Consider the following 13,825-nt stretch of genomic DNA (forward strand, 5'->3'; position numbering starts at 1 on the left):
CAACCTAGTATGGGGTATGTCATCCCTACTAGAACTTTGTTCCTATGACAGCTTCAGTGGCGATCAAGGCAGAATACACAGCTGCTAACTGTTTTTCTGTTAGAGTATAATGCACTTCAGCACCCTTCCAGAGCTGACACCAGAATCCTACAGGTGTTCAGAATAGGTCTTGTCTCTGCCACAAACCTCATCCTAACCCCTCTTGGGTGATATGTGTGTCTAATTCAAAAGGTTTAGTGGGATCAGCCACTTGTAAAGCCTGTACTTGCTGTGCTGCCCTTTTTGTAGCCCAGTAAGCCTGTTCTACTTCCTCAGTCCAATCCCAGGGGGCTCCTTTCTTTGTTAATGCATATAGTGGGCGTGCCATTTGAGCCATATAGGGTACAAAAGCTCTCCAATACCCCAGAAGTCCCAAATATGTCTGTAGCTGAGCTACAGTTGTGGGTCGAGGGTACGCCTGTATCCTGTCTACCGAAGCTTCTGGGATGACTCTCGTCTTACCTGATCAGGCCACTCCTAAGAAGCTGACTGACAGCCCAGGTCCTTGTACTTTGGCTGTGTCCACAGCCCACCCACATTGTTCCAAATGACTTAGCCATATTGGAGCTGCCTGGGTTAAATCTGCAAGAGAATAAGTGGTTAGTAATACATCATCAGTGTAGTGAAACATTGTAACCATGCTGGGCCTGGTCCACTTGGCTAGGTCCCCGGCCACTAAACCATGACAGATGGATGGGCTTTGCAGATAACTTTGGGGCAATACTTGAAAGGTCCACTGCCTCCCTTTCCAGGTGAAGGCAAACTGATCTTGGCTATCAGCCAAGATTGGAATAGAGAAAAAAGCATTCGCAAAGTCCAATACATAATGATACGTTCCCAGCTGAGTTGTCAGCTGATCCATCAAGTCGTGAACTGAAGGCACAGCTGCATACAAAGGAGGCACTGCTTTAGTTCTTGATAGTCTACAGTCATTCTCCAGGTACCATCAGGTTTTTTCACTGGCCATACTGGAGTATTAAATGGGCTATGAGCTGGATGAATAATGCCAACTTTCTCTAACTTCAATATAGTGGCACCTATCTCTGCATGCCCTCCCAGTAGGCAATGCTGCTTTACATTAACCACATGTCTTGGCTTGGGTAACACCTGTGGGTCATGTTTAGCATATCCCAGTAACAGGCTTTTACTGTCCGTATTCACAGCTGAAACTCTCCAACTATTCTTTACAGGTGCAAACCATAAAGTACATCCATACTCAAAATGTATTCAGCTACAGGGGATATATATACAGTATATACTCGAGGGGGTAATTGTCCAATGCTTAATGGCAATGACACAGCTTTGGCTTCAATTATATGTCCTCCATAGCCATCTATACGAACTGTGGCCCCTGGAAACTTATCTGGATTGCCATATATCAGGCTACATTCTGCGTCTGTATCCACCAATGCCAAAACATGCTGCACATTTGTCCTCAACTAATGTATTGCCCACTCAACATGAGGCCTCCAGTCCTCACCAACCCCTAAAAATGAATACCTTAGCCTGCTCCCTAATTGGAATGAAACATTTCATCCGCCTCCTCAGGAGCAATCAAAAAATCCTTTAAATCCACTGAGAGTACTTTGCTACCTGTTTTCGGACATTGAGGGAAATGCTGTTCAGGGTGCAATTGCTGCCACAAGGCAAACAGAACTGCATTTGGCTCCCGGTCAGTTTTCTTGCTATCAACCCCTGCTGCAAGCAAGTCAAGCCACATCTGCTTATAGCTAGTCTTGTTTGGTCCCCTAAGGATAAAATCCTGAGCATTTCTTGGGGGTTTCATTTTAGCCACCTTTCAGACCCCTTTTGCTTGTCTGCTATCCTCTGCTTCACCCAAGCTGGCTGTCATAGTCATTACCTCATGTATAGGACAAAAAATGTATGGAGAAGTATGGCCATCAGTGACCCAAAGGACATTGACGGGGCATTCTGCAGCACTATGTCTCTCATACTGCCTGTAAAATTTTCATCGTCTGGGCCCCAGGTGTTTACTTTAAACATGGACTGTCACATCCCCAGCTTCTGAATTATTTGAACTAACTCAGCATATGTTTGCCATTTACTCACAGTCTTCAGCAGTTCTCCAGCATTTGCCCACACGGTTCGGGCAGCTGCACTCACCCATTCCACTAAGGAGTGATTACCTGGTCCTTGTGCTTATCTGTAGCTATTCTGTAGCCACTGCCTCAGGGATGTGTGTATGGTAATGGAAGCCAATTTTCCCATCTCCTCACCAGAGCACACCACACTATCCACCCCTAGGTCCCATAACCACAACAGCCAAGCAGCCAGGGGCTTCCCCTGTTTCTGCCAAAACTGTCTCCCCAAGTTAACCAATTCAACCTGGGTATATGGGACATAAGTGGTGAATTGGGTCACCTGTGGATTGCCCACCTGTTGTCCACCTAGTCCCATAGGCTGCTTACGTTTCACTTTCTAATGCACAACAGGTCGTGCCTGGAGCACATGGTCTCCCCCAACTCACCACTGGGTTTACTGTCTTCCCTGGTGTGAGAGGCAGGAGTGGCCAGTCATCCTCCAGGACAATTATCTGTGCTTCCAACAACTCTGCTTTCTTCTTCAAATCTCAATCAGGTTGCAGCACAGTGAGCAGTAGCCAAGTTCCAGTCAGCAGAAAAGTGGCCACTGGGCACCACATGCTCAAGGACAGCCACGTTTTCTCCTCCTCCCAAGGGGTTCTCTGCTGTAGTGCCTGGTCTATGCTGCCTTGCAGTACAGTGAGCAGCAACCAGATCCCAGTCAACAGGAAAGTGGCCATAAGGCACAACATATTCAAAAGTAGACACATTTCCTCCTTCTCCTAAGGGCTTTTGTCTCCTGTACCTGCTCAGAATCCTGCCAACTATGCTAACTGTAGAGCTAGGGCTGGGTCTGGAGCTCACAGATCCCTCAAGTCTGTTGTCTAGACTGGGTCACAAACCCTTCATATGCAGATCTACGAGTTAGGTAACAGGAAAAAAGGTCCCTGGAATCGTGGTTGAAGAAATAATAGGCTTTATTTCTAGATGTGAGCTCTGCTGACCAGCAGTTCAGAGCCACTGCCTCACACACTCTAGAACACAGAAGAATAGCAACAAGCTAAAAATACATTGGTGTTCATGCACACTAACTCTACTCCCACATAACCTGTTTTGTGCTGCAGCACACCCAACCAGACCCAAGGCCAGGGGGTCTGACTAAACTACTCTGTTTTCCTCACATCATTCTATTTTGCAACACCTCTTTTCTCATTTGCATTGTTTCTTGGCTTTATAAGAAAATTCTCTGAGAGTCATTCAGGCAGTGGCAGTAAATTTGGCCAATGCCTGGACTTCCAATTTTGTAGTGATATCTGACATCTGGGGAGAAACATGGCTCTTGGCCATTCCCATCAGGCAAGACTTCAGCTCCATCTGGACTTGAGAGCTAGGAGATTATGAGGAACTCTGGGCAGAGTACATCTATCCTGCCTGGTAGAGATGTAAAGCCTAAAGCACATTGGCCAGCCCATCTATACAGTTGGTATGTCCAGAGGTTTGACCCACATATCCAAATACATTTTGGGGTGTCAAAAAGGCACCTGCTCTACATGTCTTGTTTTCCTTCTCTGTCCATTCAGTGTCCAATACCTGGCAATATGACACAGCAGACAGGGCGTGGTAACCACCCTATATGTCTGTGTGTTGGGTATGGTTTATCTTTTCAATATGAAAAGAGGCTACCAAACCTAACACCCCATGTTCTGCACAAAGCCATCCCAGACCATTCCAAGTGTGATAGGAAGTGGGTATCTTTGGAGTCATTGTTGTGGTACCTTACTAATGAGAACATGAACTGCTTAGTGTCACCATAACCAAATAATAGAGTGGGCCTCCATGTAGTATCCAGAGGTGGGTCTTTGCTCTCTACAGTCATCATCCATACCTAGAGTTCCCGTTCTGTCTTGTTGAAGGGCAACACCTTCCATGGCATTCCCTCAGCACTGGACACCAGAAGCTATTTGCATACCCAACAGTAGAAGCAGTTGTGCACTTCAGCAAAGCTGGCAGCCAGGACAGAAAGGCAGGAACCTGAAAATGAGCAAGCTAAGGGTGATAAGATAAATGTTCCAAGCATATTAGGTAAAACAAGTCTTTATTTAACAACAATACATTTGCAGTTTGATCACCATGTGCCAACACTACCCCTGGTTTTGGCATTTTCCTTGGTGGGCTATTCCATATATTTTGGCTCTTGATGCTATCAACAGGTGCGAGCATGTACTAGGGGCTTCTGGTCTCACCCATAATAGCAGACCTACTTCTGTTCCTTGTTTTCGAGGTCATGGAGAGGTCATGTGGGCCAAAGTTGGGCCCTCTCCTAAATAAAAAGGAAGACTGAGCATGATGCCAGAGATAGGGTCGTCCCCCCCATGGGATAGGAATACCGAGCCACCTGAGAGGGGGATACTATTTTAACTTCCAATTTGCTAAAGTTTCCCCAGGTGGGAAGTCCTGTGGCAATCACAGAACAAGCCCCTCATCCCCTCAGAGTGGCCTCAAACCTCCTTCTTGTATTTGTACTTTTAAAGCTCCAGTGATCGGTGTATGCTCAGCCAATCAGTCATAAGCAGACATATGTTCCACGGTGGGTGCAGTGTTTATCAGTCTGATGGCCTCTGTCAGGAAAGGGGATCATCCTTTCAGGATTCCATCTGGTGATAAGCTTTTAGGGTGGTCTTAATCATGCCATTTATGGTCCTGAGACCTGCAGCCATGGGATTGTAAGGGAGATTAAAAGCACATAATATGTTGTGGGCTTCAGCCCACTCTTGCACATCATGTCTGGTGAAATGAGTTTCTTTGTCACTGTCAGTTTAGGATGGAGTCTCATACATATTCTCTAATTTTGTAATCCTTTTATAGTGGCAGCCTGATTTGCCCTTCTGCAGGTGAAGGCTTGTATAAGTCCAGTTGCAGTGTCTGCACGTGCTAAAATGTATTTATGTCCTTCAGATGTTGGTAGGGGCCCAGTGTAATCTACTTGCCATCCAGTGACTGGGCAGGTAGATAGCCTGATGTGCTCTGGTGTATGTCTCAATGGACGTTGCAGAGAGTCCTTGTCAGCAGCCTGCAAATATGAATAATTAATTTGTAAATAAAGCCTTTTTAAAACTATTTCCCAAGTTGTCTTTGGCCCTTGATGGCCAGACTTATGATGAACCCAGTCTACCACATCACTGGGGATCATCAAGTCCTCCAGCATGATGGCTCAGGCCCTGAGGGCATAGGCCTCACGAGTGCCTGGTTAGATAGTCAGGGAGTGAGCTTGCACATGCCGTACAGAACATGAGCTGCCAGCTGTGTACATACTTCTCGTGTGTCTCTCCACAGCTTGGATCCCCATAACAGTTTCCCGAGCACAGCCCAATTTTCATGGTGCCATTGTGGCATCCAGGTAGTCAAGCCTTTCCAAACAACCCAGCTGTCAGTGGCTATATTGAGCAGCATTGGCTCATGGGTCAGTACGATCCACATCGCTTAAAGTTCATCCCACTGGCTACTCTGTCTAGTTTCTTCTTTAAAGCAGATAAGATGAAAGTTCAACTGAATGGCAGAGGAATGTCAGGTGGATGGATTTTCCCAGCTGCTACCATCAGTGTACCCGGTATTGGGAGGAGGAATGCGCAACCCCACCTCTACTTGTGGGAGAGGTGGAGCAATGTCCATGACCTTTGGAACAGGATCCAGATCCATGTATGTGACCAGTCACAAAGTATGCAGTTCTTGAGACAACAGGCTAGTATTATATAACTTCCTTTGCTGTAAACATGCATGCCATTTCTGCAGATTGCTTGTTTGTGCACATGCACTCTTTGGTTTTAAGAACATTTCCTTAATTCATCCTCCTACTGGCAGGGAGGTATGTACCTCCACTGGCAAGTCAGTCATTAAGGCTTCTGTTTGTTGCAAGGCCAGATATACAGCCAAAAGTTGTTTTTCAATGGGGGCTATATCTGTCCTCTGCACTTTTCCATAGTTGTGACCAAAACCCTAATAGGATGCATTTCCCATTCTGCTTTTGCCATAGGCACCAACCAAATTCCTCTAACATTTAATTCACTTCTTACGACCAGCATCAGAACTTTTAACACTTGTACCTCTTTTACCACTATCTTAGCCTTATCAAATACTTCCAGTTGGGTAATGCCCTAATTCCATCTAGTTCTCCCCCCCCCACACACCTTTTTAACCATAGCATAAAGGGGATCTCAGGTTTTGAGCTAAATAGGGAAAAAAAAAGGCACCAGTAGCGTAGCAATTCTACAAAAGTTTGTTAATTCTTTCACAGTTTGAGGAACAGGGAAAGCTGTATCTTTTCAGTAACTATGTCTGGTATAGCTTTAGTCCTACCTGACCAGATAGCTCCCTGGAATTTTACCAATTACCCTGGCCCTTGTATCTTGCCGGTATTTACTTTCCATCCCTGTTTCTTCAAGTGCACCTGCAAAGATACTGCAGCTTGGGAAAGAGACGGTAAATCATCATTGGTTAGCAGAATATCATCAATATAGTGATACATTCCGAAGAACGCATCCATTTTTCACCCTTCCAAGTCCCTCACTACCATGCCAAGACAGGTGATAGGACTATGTAAGTAGCCTTGGGGCAGTACCCGGAAAGTCCTTTGCCTTCCATCCCAAGTGAAGGCAAACCGATCTTGAAAAGACTCATCCAAGGGAATGCTAAAGAAAGCATTCACTATATCAAGCGCACAGTGATGTGTCTTAAGGGAAGTAGATATCTGTTGTAGCAGAGAAGTTATGTATGTAGCAGAGAAGCATGTATGAGTGGAGTTACCTTGTTGAGTTATACACCAAGTGCCGGTGGGCTTCCTAACCAGCCACACAGGGCTGTTCTATAGGCTTTGGACCAGTCATATCACTCCCGCTTTCTCTAATTCTCAAATGGTAGCGGTAATTTCATCATGCCCTTCTGACAGTTTCTGCTGCTTAATGGTGACTACCCAACATAGTTTCACAGGGTTGCAGTTTGAATGCCCTACCAATACAGGTTTGACTACCCGAATGCGTAGCCTTAATTCACCCATTGTGGTTGTCAGATCCAAGTCCTGCAGTACATCTACTCCTAGTATATATTCCAGAATTGGGGAAATATGTAACAGGAAAAGACGCAGTTGGGGCAGGGCAACTGCCCAACTTGTAAATACAGACTTGTCCGTTTAACCCTGATTTTTTAGCCTCTGTATTCATCAGTGGCTCGAATCTCACCCCTAAATTTAGCAGGGTTGCCATAAATCAAAGTGCACTTGGCTCAGATGTCAATTAGAGCAAATATTGTCTATTTATTAGTGCAGGACAAATAAATGTCAGTTCTGCATGGGGCCTCCAGCCACCCCCACCCCCACCCCCCAACCATGCCCGCCAGAGGACAACATTGGTCTTTAGGGTTTGGGGGCATGTATCCCTCAAAGTCCTTCTGGAAAGGAGGGGCACTGGGTTGTGCTGGTGGTTTTTCTTTGATTTAAAAGGAACAAATTGCTTGTTTTTAGGGAGAGCTTTCTACAATGTTAGGACCAAGTTTGGCTTCTTATCAATGTCCTCCTTTGGGTGCCTGTTAATACCAGTTCCTGCCATAGCAGCTTATGGGAGACCCTTGTGGGACCCTCATCTTTTATATCCCCCTTCTTAGAGTCTTTGGCTTCATCAACCTTTCTATTTCCATTATGGCGAATTATCTCAGTTTCACTTAAATCAGCAACCAGGGATGCTACTGTTTGAATGGGTTGACCTACCATCAGGGCAAGCACAGAGACTAGAGTCCCATACCAGGCCACAGGGGCCAATTGCACCTGTCTTTCATTCCTGACATAAAGAATTCTTCATCTGGCTCCCTAAAATGCAGGGCAGAGATGGAGTGTTTCATTTCTAATTCTCTTACTACATCCTGCAGTTCTTCCATAGCGGCCCATTTTAATGGGGGAGATGGCACGTCCCCTTTGTTTGGCCAAGTCAGTTTTACACCTGCCTTGGCCTATTCTGTCAGATTTGCCAGGCAGCCTCAGTTTTCTCTGGCCCCAGCAGCATACAGTCCCTGTCGCAGGGGAGGTTGTACTGTCACAGATGCCATTTTTGTTATCTCAGAGCTACTTAGCATTACACCATCACCTCCTGTGTCCCACAGCTGCAGTAGCTATGAGGCTATTCGCTCTCTGCCTTTCTGTTTGAACCTGTTAGTTAGCTCTACTAATTCAGCAGAGGAATATTTCTGCATGGTGGTCTTAGTGCTGGTGGGAATCTCTTTCCTATCATCCCCTGGTTCTCCAGTAGCCTAGGTTTTAGTTTGAATCAAAAATAGCACCTTTAACTCAGATATCTCCTCTTCCTCTATGATAATGCCTCCATCCTCTGATGAGTCATTTTCCCAAGGATCCCATCATTTAGGGTCCCTGTTCTCCTGTGAGGAGATAGTGCTGACCTGGGTCAGAGGCAAGCATCTGCCCTGCATTTTAGCCACCTTGTAAGCCATAACATTGATACGTTCTTCCTGTTGCTGAATCTTTTTTGATAATAAATCTGAAGTAGTGGAACAAGCCATTCTTATATCTCACTCCAAGGCTAAAGCCTCCTTCGCTTGTTCTAATTCCTGCTGCAGCTGCAGCTCCTTCTTCATGCTGAATTTCAAAGCACAAAGGAGGGGCCAAGCCACTGTTGCAATAGTTTGCTCACTTTCCTTCTTCCACCTTTTATTTCCAACAGCTTTGGTTAAAATATCTAATAATCCCTTGGGCATTTGTGGGGCATTCCTCTACTCACACACCAGTCTGGCATGTTCAGTAAGCCAGGCCAGGTCCCCCCTCATGGAGGTTGCTGCCCAGCCTGGGATTTCCACCACAGACCCCAGAGTTGCCCCCACCACTTCACCCTTACCCATTCTTGCTTCATTCTCAGTCTGCTCCTGGATGACTCAGTTTTGTGAGGAGCAGGTGAAAGTATAATTCCCTCTGAACTGGGAGGGAACTTTCAGACCAAAGAATGAGGCAGGCAAATCCATACAGTTCACAAGGAATTTTATTAAAAAATAACTTACATACAAGGAAGTTCTCACACAGTGAAGAATCAGATGTCTACAGCAGATAAGAGCTCTCTCTCTCTCTGCCTTTTAGGCAAGGCTTATATAACAAAAGCAGGGTTTACTCAAAATAACTTTGAAGAAATAGCTTAAGAAAAATGTTTCTTGTGATCTGTGAAGCAGAGGGCTTGTGATGCTTGTGCAGAGACCAGCTCATGCCAGAAGTTGTGATAAGTCATCTACTCCTTAAACCCTGTGTTTCTGTTACACGTGCCCTATGGTTAATCTATAACTGGTTAGTCAAACAAAGGAATGAGTTAAACAGGAGTCAACATGGCAGGCAAGAAACAAGATGTATATGTATAGATATGCATGTCTATTTATTAACATATATTTGCTAGCTTTGTCACTTAAGAGGGTCAAGAATCAATGACAACCCAGTAGCAATGATCACTTACAGCACTCAGTTCTTTGTTTCCAACTACATACACCACTAATAGGAACTGAGGCTCATAGGAGAAATGTCAGATTTCATGGCTAGTGTAGGGAAAGTACACAGTGAGTTAGGAAAATAAGTTATCATAAAGTAAACAAATGCACCAAGAGCTCATAGTCTAATTAAAAGAAGTCAGAAGGCAAGAGAAGACTGCTTGAAGAGGATTTTAATGACAAAATCTGAGACAATCAGAGAATCAAAATACATAATAACAGTATTAGATATGAACCCACTGAATTAAATAAGAATTCACTGTGCCAGTCAACTCCTGGAAAAAAGAAAAAGAAAAAGAAAAAAAAAGAATTCACAAATCTACATTGATATGTTGTGATTAGTTGGCTCCCTATGGTTGGCTAAAGCCTGGCTGTTTGTGATTGGCTGAAACACAGCTATTAGTTAAAAAATACACTCCTAAGCTAGGTTGTGATTTGTTATGTAGGAACTCAAAGTATGGAGATAGTCTCAGGCCAATTTCCTTCTGCTTATTTAACTTAACAATCGGTTAAAGTGAAAGTCCCTAGTTAGAGGTTAGTTGGTGGTTTCTGATTGGTAAAGTCTCTAGTTAGAGGTTACTTGGCAGCTTCTGACTGGATAATTTTCTGTTTACATTGGGCTTTGGTTTGCTTGTGTAGAAACACAAAGTGCTGTAGCCTTCTCAACCTAATGGTCTCCCATTTAATTTTTTTAAAAAACAATTTCCTTCTTTGGGTCAGCCTCTCGTTTATGAGAGGTTGACCAAAACTTGGGCATAAGCACCACTCTCTGTCACCCTCATGGCTGGGTTGTCTTTGTTTCAGCATGGAACTCATAAATGTTGATGTCAGGCTCAGTGAAGAAATATTTTTTGTTGTTGCTCATCTTCTTTTTGTTGCTCTAATTGCAATGACACCATCTTGCATACCATTGATGGCTGCAAACATGTGTCATCATTAAGACCATCAAGAGTATAAGCTACATCAGGGTGATTACAATGATGAATATCAGGGAGATGAATACCAAGGGACTGGAGTAAGCTTCATAGCCAAGATCCCCAAAAATCAAACCAACTGAAATCAAATAAATTACAGAAAAAACCAGAGAGAGATTCAGCCTGTTTTAACCTGTTTGCTAATTTCTTGTAATTGGTTTCTACAATAGCAGATGCCTTTTTGCGGTCACAACAGGATGTGTTAGTTATTGCATAGACTCCTCGTTTCTCAGCCAATAGATAGTCCAAAGCAGATCCTGTTATCTAAAAACCACCTGAAACACCAAAAGTCCAGGGTTTGATCCCTGTACCAGCCAGCCACCAATCAATCAATCAATAAAATAACAAAACTACTTGAGCAAGAGAATTTAGAGATTTTTGTTGGGCAGCTGTATCCTTAGCCATAGAACCAGCTTCAGTAGCTAATTGTCAAAGACAGATTTCTGATCATCTTTTCATTTGTATTTACCTTAAACCATGGGAAAAGGAACCTAAGAAATGGTGCCCATCTGGCAGAGTTGACATTTACTGTTGTTTCTTTTTAATCTATGGTGTAGGTTTAGAGGGGTGGACCAATGTTGAGCTTCTGATTGGGTATGAGTGACAATGGCACCATTAAAATTCCTTTCTGCATTTGACTTTCCTTCCCCATTTATCAAGGCATGGTGTGGTCCATGCATATGGTTGATAGTTAAATCCTCCATAGATAAAGATGTACGCTAGGGGCACATGTAAGGCTCCTTTTTGGGTTATTTAATTTATGAAGTCATTAGTTTGAATAGAGACATTGGCAATTTCTAGACAAGAAACTGATGCTGACTTATTACATATTGAAAGGTTGCCAAAATACATAGTAAATAGGCTTTCTTGCAAATAACTCTATTGAATTCTCCTTCTTGCCATGTAGCATACTTATAATGTAGTCAGAGGATCCAATTTTCCAATTCTATAGTTGAGTGAGGTTTAAAAAGGAGTGAGAATAAATGAGATGTCTTAAAACCAGCTCTAGAGGTCTAACTCTACCAAAGGGAGCAGCTGTGCAATATGAACAGATGGTCACTACCAGCCAGCTGCAAAAATCAATCAATAAATAAACAGATGGTCACATTTTGGGTTCTGGTAAATTCAGTCATAGGTAGACTAAAGTAATGCAGGAATTTGGGCTAGCATAGCAAATCCAGCATTCAGTTCAATTTCCTGCAGAAGCTTTTGACTGTGAGATTTTATTATGACTTTATCTCTCCATGCACAGATGGAAAGAAAGAGCAAGAAGCAAGAGAGAAAAAGGAATGCGGCTTCATGACAGAAAGAGGAGGTTCTTGACTGTGACCTCGGGAAAGCTGTCTATGTTCAAGATGCCATCTGCTTTGGGGAAGGGACATCCTTGTTCACCTTTACTTTGAGATCCCCAACTGGTATATAGTTCCAAAAGTCTGTAGGAGTCTTCCTGAGTTGAGAGATGTGGACCCAAGATTCAGAACAATAAGGTAGAGGAGGACAGAGAGAAGGACAGTTCTTTTCATCAATTACTTGTGTGAGCTTTTCATTAGTCCTTTGTAAGAAGTCTTTTAAAGAGGCAACTTTTGATACATTTAGTCTTTTAGAAGCCTTTGCATTCCAATTACAAAATGCATCCTATAGTTTCCAAGGCAACCGGGATCCCTTCTTTTCCAATGTACCCCATAGATAACTTTGCCTAAAGTAAAACTTCCCCACTGCGGCCATTTTAAGTGTCTTTGGTAAGTTTTGCCCATTTCTCTAGAAAAAAAACAGGTTCTGGGTCCACAATTTTAAACATAAAATTAGTTCAAGTCCTAAATGGAGGATTTCTAGACTTCTTGGGTTCAGATGAATCCATGATTGCCTCCCTGTGTTTGTAAAACCTTACTACCTGAGGCTTCTTACTGAACCCACCCTAGTTTCTGCCAGACCCAGTCCAACTTCTGTACTAGTCTGAATAAAATTGCTCAAAAACACTTGGAGAGCACAACACAAGTCGTGAAACTCATATCTGAGATGGAGCTTACTGTGCGACCTCCAGATGCAGTGAGAAAAGTAGTAAGCACAATGGGCTTCACAGATATCCACACTTGGTTGTGGTTACTCTGATGGTTGTCATCAGTGCCTTCTTTTGAGTCCCACTTCTGACATGAGGACTGTTAAAAGATAAACCTAGGTACATTAAATTTTTGAAGAGTTGATTTGAGCACTTTGTGTTACAGGACACAATCAGCTCCTGGCTGAAGTTCTCCAAAATTGATATCGAACTCATAAGTCTAGCTGCCTGCCCCAATACAAAAATCAAACAAACATAAGTCAAATGTTGGTGATAATGTGAAAGTGGAAGTCAGCTTTTGTTCAGGAATACCGGTGACCTGAGGAGAGATGTTAGGCTCACCCATCTCTTTTAAACCTGAAGGAGAGTGGCCAGACTAAAGCCATCTCAGGTTTACTGCGGAGTTAGAGAGGGGGATGAGGGAATGGAATGTGGGAAATGAAAAGCAGGAGGGAGAGGCACGTGAGCAGCGAGGGCTTCATGCAAGGTCTCCGGTGCAAGGTTTTGCCAAGGCTCCGTCTGGTTTCTGCTTCCATCCTTATTTCAGGGTCTGGGCAGTACGTGCAAGTCTTCAGCTTCAGACTGGCTGGAAAACAACTTACATTCATGTAAGTAATGTCATCTTGCCCCATAACCAAGGTTCAAAACATCAAATAACCATGGGAAAAGAGGGAACCCAGAGAAATGCATGCCAAGAAAAAAATATCTTTTAAAAATCTTTTAGAGCCCATGTGGTTTCAGGTCCCAACATGGCTTCAGTCCTGCTCACTCCAACAATAGCAATTTATGAATTGGGCCTCACCAGCTGCACTGCACTGGGGGTGGGGGGTGAGAGGAAAACCTTTATGAGAAAAGACAAAGAAAGCATATTTGGTTGGTTATAGTAGAAAGTACCTAGATAGAGGTTTGTTGGCAGTTTCTGATTGGTAAAATCTCTAGTCAGAGGTTAGTTGGTGGTTTCTTATTTGTTAAGCTTAAGTTCTATTTTACTGTTTACATTGGGCTTCAGTTCGCTTACATAGGAACCCAAGGTGCTAGAGCCTTCCTAGCCTAATGGCCTCTCAATTCGATTTTTTATAATAGGTAGTACAAATGAAAGTCTTAAAACACTTCCTGGCATGTGCTGAAGCTAGTCTTTTGTTGTTATTATTCATTTCCTGCAAAGTGGTATGAGTTGCAGCTGCAGTAGCCCC

This window comes from Cynocephalus volans, chromosome 10 (genome assembly GCF_027409185.1).
Source record: "Cynocephalus volans isolate mCynVol1 chromosome 10, mCynVol1.pri, whole genome shotgun sequence".
NCBI classification, from domain to species: Eukaryota; Metazoa; Chordata; class Mammalia; order Dermoptera; family Cynocephalidae; genus Cynocephalus; species Cynocephalus volans.